We start from the raw sequence: 7,540 nt of genomic DNA on the forward strand, positions 1-7,540 counted from the left end.
GTATCTTCTCCCCCTACTAATCCTGATGTGCTTGTCCTCAGCCCGGTGTCACCAGTGCCGGTACTCGCATCAGGTATAGAGTGGGCTTTGAGAATGCAGTGTGCCCTGTCCCTGCTCCCCGCACTAGTAGGAAGGTGCTTTACCTTAGCCAGGTGCCTCCAGTTCCGGCACCACGCACCAGGTCTACAGTGCGCAGTATCCGGCCAGAGCCATCCGTCTCACCAGCGCCATCTGAGCCATCCGTCTCCCCAGCGCCATCTGAGCCATCCGTCTCACCAGCGCCATCTGAGCCATCCGTCTCACCAGCGCCATCTGAGCCATCCGTCTCCCCAGCGCCATCTGAGCCATCCGTCTCCCCAGCGCCGTCTGAGCCATCCGTCTGCAATGAGCCTGCAAAGCCGCCCGTCTGCCGTGAGCCTGCAAAGCGCCCGTCTGCCATGAGCCTACAGAGCCGTCCGCCAGACAGGAGCCGCTAGAGCCGCCCGCCAGACAGGAGCCGCTAGAGCCGTCCGTCAGACAGGATCTGCCAGAGCCGCCAACCAGACAGGATCTGCCAGAGCCGCCAACCAGACAGGATCTGCCAGAGCCGCCAACCAGACAGGATCTGCCAGAGCCGCCAACCAGACAGGATCTGCCAGAGCCGTCAACAGACAGGATCTGCCAGAGCCGCCAGCCAGACAGGATCTGCCAGAGCCGTCAGCGAGCCATGAGCTGCCAGAGCGTCAGCGAGCCATGAGCAGCCAGAGCCGTCAGCGAGCCATGAGCAGCCAGAGCCGTCAGAGAGCCATGAGCGTCGAGAGCCGTCAGCCTGCCATGAGCGTCGAGAGCCGTCAGCCTGCCATGAGCGTCGAGAGCCGTCAGCCTGCCATGAGCGTCGAGAAGCCGTCAGCCTGCCATGAGCGTCGAGAGCCGTCAGCCAGCCATGACGTCGAGAGCCGTCAGCCAGCATGAGCCGAAGCCGTCAGCCACTGAGCGTCGAGAGCCGTCAGCCAGCCATGAGCGTCGAGAGCCGTCAGCCTGCCATGAGCGTCGAGAGCCGTCAGCCACCATGAGCGTCGAGAGCCGTCAGTCAGCCATGAGCTGCCCTTCAGCCAGAAACGGCTATTTACCCAGAACTGCCCCTCAGTCCAGAGCTGTCTCTCTGTCCGGAGCTGCCTTTCAGTCGGAGTTGCCCCTCTATCATTATCTCCCTCTCTATCTTGATCTACCTCTATATTCTATCTATCCCTCTGTCTTGATCTATCTCTCTGTCTCGGTGCTGTCTCTATTAGTGATGATACTAAGAAGATTTTGTGGGGGTAAAAGGAGGGTGGACATTCTTAGAGGGAGATGGAAGCTAGGATGGACTATGGTGGTGTGGGGACAGCGTCCAGAGCCGGAGCCACCACCGTGGTCAACTGCCCACCCAGACCCTCCCTGGACTTTGTGCTGGCGCCCGGCGTTCGCACCTTGAGGGGGGGTTCTGTAACGGTCCTGACCTGTTTTATGTTGTTTTTGTATGTGTTTAGGTCAGGGCATGTGTTTTGGGTGGGCAGTCTATGTTATCTGTTTCTGTGTTGGTTTTTGGGTTGCCTGGTATGGCTCTTAATTAGAGGCAGGTGTTTGGCGTTCCTCTAATTAAGAGTCATATTTAGGTAGGCGTTGTCACAGTGTTCGTTGTGGGTGATTGTCTTCCGTGTCTGTTGTAATGTTGCCCATACGGGACTGTTACGGTTTGTTCGGTTTTGTGTAGTCATTTTGTCCTATTCGTGCGTTCTTCTTGTTTTATGTAAGTTCGTCGTATAGGTCTGTCTACACCGTTTGTTGTTTTGTTAGTTTAGTACAAGTTCGTGTCTATGTTAACGTTTGTAGCCTGTGTGTGCACATCGTTTATTTAGCTTCACGATCGTTTATTGTTTTTGTTTAATAAATATGTGTTCAAACTCCACTGCGCCTTGGTTCGATAAATACTCCTCCTTTTCGGTAGAAGAGGAGGAGGACCGCCGTTACAGTATTCTTTATAATATGTTCTCACCAGCAACTTCATATTGGCATGTGCCAATATACATTTTCATCCCATAGAATTGATCTGTAAAAATGGTAGATTAAATACATATGTTGTTGAAGGAAGTATAAAGCAATACATCAATGGTTATTATAATGTTTTTAGTCATCAATATTTGACAATTTCCCTTGTTCAAATAGGCTATTTAAATGTGAAGTCAATTGACAAAACTAATATTAATTTTATTGAATTGGTTTCCTCCTCTTAAGGGTTCGGTAAAGGACAATAATCTGCTCTTTAGCACGTGAAAGGACCCTCGTTTCCCCTGCCTATTTTCTCCCCCGCGCGAATCTATTGTCCACGCGCGTTCTAACAGAAAGACAACATTTTAAGTGTATTTTCAAAGGTACGAAAGAGGCTAATGTTAATTGAGGCCATCTAAAGCCAGTGGGATACATATTTTCTGCGTAAATAAGAGAAGTATGATAGTGCTTACGTTCGATCTCCCCGCTGTGCCCTCTTTTCTCCCAGGTGACCTTACGGGTTGGAGAGGTGGAGGTAAAGACATAAAGACTTGGAACATCAGGTGCCTTCCAACCAGTGGCTGTTGTCTTCAGGTATACGTCACGTGGAGCGTGAATTCCTTCAAATACCTTTACAAGGGTACACGTTTCAGAATAACCTTTTCGTCATTAGAAAAAACTAAACAATCCTCAAAACAGTAGTCTAAATGCACATTTCCAAAATCCGGAGAGGGAGTAGCACGTCTTCAACATCAATTTGGTCAAACCTCTTCTGTAGCTGTCAATTAGCAAGGATACTGGCAGTAGCAGCAAGCATAGGCCTGTTTGTTATTGGTATTATCTAGGCTACATTATGCATATTATAAATATCACGGAGGCCCTAATAACAGTGTCAATATTTAAATGTCCATTTAGCCTGTAAATGTACAATATGCCCTCAGGTCCCGCGTCAAAGGTTCACCTCTTGCCACGGCGGGCGAGCTAATCCGGTTACAGCGCACCTTTGCACTTGAATGGGTAACGACCTCTGTGCTTCTGCACCCCACGCGCATGCACCACTTTATGGAGAACATATGAAACGGGTGAAATTTGGGATGATACACAAAGAAAAGAAAACGCTTACAAAACAATCAATTATACGCCTACATTATTCACCAAATAGATGAAGAGGGTGTTTATGTTACTTATTGAACTTGAAAATATCAGACAAAATTAAAACAAGGCCATGGGATGAATGTATGACAAAAAAATAACACGCTTACTCCAACATCATCCAAATACCATTACCATCCAAAAGTTATCGGACCATAAAAACACAAACATTTTAATACGTGTGTGTTACTCTATATACTCTTGGGACTGAAGAAATTAAACTTAAAAGCAAACATGCCGCTAAGCAAGTAGAGTTGAGCTCCTTTAGATGGACAGTGGAGCGAAGAGGGGTTTTGTCTGAAGGTGGGGAATGAACCGTTGCTCTTTTAGATGGACAGTGGGGGGAAGAGGGGTTTTGTCTGAATTCAAAGGTAGTGAATGAACCTCTGTCCTTTGATTGATAGGGGAGCTCTAAAGAGCATGGTTGCTTTGACTTCTACAATTCCCTGCACTGCAGCCAAACTTTGAGGGAGAGAGAGACGTTTACTGTTAATTTTTATTGTTCATTTAACTTTTGTATATTATCTACCTCACTTGCTTTGGCAATGTTAACACATGTTTCCCATGCCAATAAAGCCCCTTGAATTGAATTGAATTGAGAGACAGATTTGAATTGAGAGAGAGAGAGAGAGAGAGAGACWGCAATGCCCCTTCCTTGTGCGATTGCCTATAGGGACACTAAGGGTCTTTTCAACTAGCAAGGCAACTATAAATAAATGCCCGACAACACAATAGTAACGTCTCTGTCAGCAGAGCAGACGTTCTTTACGGCTCTCCTGGCGTCGTATCCTGCTGGGGCGCGAGTCCCCGTCAGACGGCTCTCCTGTTGGTAGTGCGCAATCTAAAAGCGACAATAAATTCCTCGAGGTGCACTAACTTTTGCTGCATCTGTCTTATCTTCAGGCCATGGAGTGAGAACAAATGGGTGCATACGCTCTAGGAAAATAATACCTTAAATTAAACACTGTTGTATGTTGAGTGACTAATCAATACTGCAACATCTAAAACTACACGTATCTGTATAGTTAATCAATATCTGTGTGTGAACTTATGATCTGAGGTGATGTCACATCTGTCAATGGGATAATGAAAGACCGTTCCTCAGTTCTTTCCCAAGCAACGTCTCTGACAACAACTGAAGAAAGTTTCCTGCACTGTCAGCCAATCATTACGCACGTCCAAGAGCCGGGGCTGCCTCCTCTAAACCAATCATAGAGCCTGGATCACTGATGTGAAAGAAGTACAGCACAACTAATAACTGTTCCTCTGGGTTTTGACCATCTTCCCTCACTCTGAACGTCTGTCAACAACAACAGCGAGAACAACATCACTTGCATGATTCTTGATGACATCGCAGATTCCACACGTATCCAAGTGCCTGTCGACTGGTAAAACATCAAGGCATAGGCGCACTCTTCAGAAGTCTACCTCCAGTTTTTCCTGGTTTGGTAACTTGGGCTCTTTTTTTCGGGAGTCGGGAGTGTTCTTTTTCTGCCAGGACGCTGGTTCTTGTCTAGTCCAGTGGCTACCCTATCAAGGCTAACCTTCCACGAACTGGAATACAGTGCATTTTTACTCATAATTTCACCCACTGGTCAAGCTCCATCGTCGGCAGCTCCCGATTCTGCTCTCTGGCGGGAGGTTAGCAGAAGGCATAGGGTTGTGGAGGTATGACTGCGTTGGCTGGGGCAATACCAAGGATGATGCGCCCCATGCTGGCGCAGAACTACCCCCACAGTGGCTTCCCACTGGAAGGTAACATCAAAAGTCGAAACAACTTTTTGAGCACTGCTTGTGGGAAGATTTGGGCTTCGATGCGTAATAATTAAAGAGCGATTATTAATATAGGAAACTCTGTGAATTAAATCTTGTAGCCTACACCATAGCCCCCCTCCTAAACAGAAACTTGGTCGTATCCAATTGTAAGAAAATATTTAAACTTTCGGATTGACACGCAACATTGAGATGTATCACAATTAAATTGTAATTTTCTTTTCATGTTTCATTTTTCATTTTTCAATGTTCTTTTAATTTCGGTTATCGAATACAAACCTCGACGTTTTGATCTGGTTTATTTTGTAGTCGTTATTGACATAACTTTTTGTATTTATCTATTTGTTTGTCAACTTTTGAGGATGAAACTCTTAATTTAATAATTTCCTAATCTCTGAAAACAACGTTTTTGTTTATTTACAGAATATGTACAGGGTTATATAAGTAGGCTATACACCCCTCTATATTAAATCCGAACATATCATTACTTAAGGAAACTTTTAAGGCCTTTTATTGTTACCAAACCTTTCAGTTTAAACAACTTTTATTTTTCTATTCGGCTATTATAATAATAAGTAGATAAGTAGATATAAGCTCTTTATTATGCCTTAATTAATTAACGATGATATGATTTAACATTATTTGTAGTAGCCTTGTGGTGTTATTAGTAGCCTATGATGGAATCAATGTTAGTTGTTGTGTTGTAGGCCTATAGTTTATAATCATCAAGCAATCTGTAGCCATTTTGTGTTTTCTTTTACGCAGTCTCTACCCCGTTAGGCCAAGGCAGAATGAACCAGCTCGGGGGAGTTTTCATAAATGGCAGACCTTTGCCCAACCATATCCGCCATAAGATCGTCGAAATGGCCCACCATGGCATCAGGCCATGCGTAATCTCCCGTCAGCTCCGTGTCTCTCACGGTTGCGTTTCCAAAATCCTCTGCCGGTACCAGGAGACCGGCTCTATTCGACCCGGGGCCATCGGGGGAAGCAAACCCAAGGTAAGGGAGAGGGAGCACGAGCAGGTGAAAGTGTTCGGTTTTGTATTGTCATGCATTTTATTCTCCTTATAAAACTGTTTGTCTCAAGGTATGACATGTTGGGTTAAAATTTAACAAGCCACAGGTTGAAAAAGCATGAAAGAGGCGTATATTGTGTTGTTGAGTGTAAGTAGACAGTGTAAGTAGACAGTGTAAGTAGATATAAGCTCTTTATTATGCCTTAATTAATTAACGATGATATGATTTGTTGTTTCTTAGCAGGGGACGACGCCGGATGTTGAGAAGAGAATAGAGGAGTACAAGCGGGACAACCCGGGTATGTTTAGCTGGGAGATTCGGGATAAATTACTGATGGATGGGATATGTGACCGGAACACCGTTCCATCAGGTAAAAGGAAATATCTGCATTCTGTCATAATTGCTGCCCATTTAAATTGGTGCAATCTTCACCTGCAGCCGTAGATTGTTCATCATCATCATGGTCATCATCATCACCATCATATATCACCGTCTTATTTATCATAATGGGCCTAATGTATTTTCCATCTCAATAACCACATTTTACCACAATAAAAAACAGTTTACTCTCTGAAAACAAAACGTAAACAACTGCTGAAAATTATATAATTGCCATGTTAAGTTTAAGTTAAGATAAAATCATAAAAAATATTGCAATGCAATTATTTACGCTAAAGTCAATATATGTTTCTATTTATTTGATGCTTTATCACGGTAAAGAAGGAAAAATAAAAGCAAATGAGTGCAGATTGTTGAACTTTTATTTCGACTTTTCCAGTTTATTATCTATTAATCAGTGTTCTGTAATTTCTTGTAACACAGTGAGCTCTATCAGTCGCATCATGAGGAGTAAATTCGGAGGGAAGGGAGATGACGATGATGATGAAGATGAAATCGAGAAAAAGGAATTAGAAGAACACGAACGGCGGGCAAAACATAGCATCGAGGGCATCTTAGGAGACCGATGTGAGTGCAATCATAAATACATTAATTAATAAATTAATGTTCTCTCTTCTATAGGTAACTTGTGTGAGGCAGTTACTTTTTGCGTAAGGGGGAAGGCCCTTCATATACAGGCTTCCACTGTGCACTTTAATGTTATTTGAAACGATGAGGAAACCTCTCGTTTATTCAAAACTCAACAAAGTTTTACAGATAAAGGTTTTCATCTCGTTTTGTGTAAGCTTATTGACTTACATAAATCATTCTTGATAGGCTAGGCCTACATTTTCACCATGGGTGTCACCAGTCCTTACGGGTTGCCATTCATTTTTAGACTTTGTGAGGTAGATAGGCCTTGTCTGTCTCTTTAACTCGAAGTTTTAGTTGTTGTAAAGTTTTTTTGTTTTGTTTTTGGAAGCACAGGGAGTGTGTCTTCCTTTGTCGACCGTCATAAAGTGCACTGGATTGTTTTTCAATCTTTATCGACCATATCGCTCCTGCTAATGCTTGTCCCATGAGGCGTTAGGATAATTCAAACAGCAGGTGATATATTTTGTGGGAAAGGGAGGATTGCACCTTGTGTGTGTATGAATGTGTGTGTGTGTGTGTGTGTGTGTGTGTATGTGTGTGTGTGTGTGTGTGTCTGT

General features: G+C 44.2%; 1 pseudogene; it reads left to right on the top strand.

Moving 5' to 3' along the window:
- Window positions 1–4,387: 4,387 nt before the first annotated feature.
- Window positions 4,388–7,540, top strand: part of LOC111960761 (paired box protein Pax-3-like) — a 41,259-nt pseudogene continuing 38,106 nt past the window's right edge.

The sequence above is a fragment of the Salvelinus sp. IW2-2015 genome, linkage group LG4p, assembly GCF_002910315.2.
Source record: "Salvelinus sp. IW2-2015 linkage group LG4p, ASM291031v2, whole genome shotgun sequence".
Lineage (NCBI taxonomy): Eukaryota > Metazoa > Chordata > Actinopteri > Salmoniformes > Salmonidae > Salvelinus > Salvelinus sp. IW2-2015.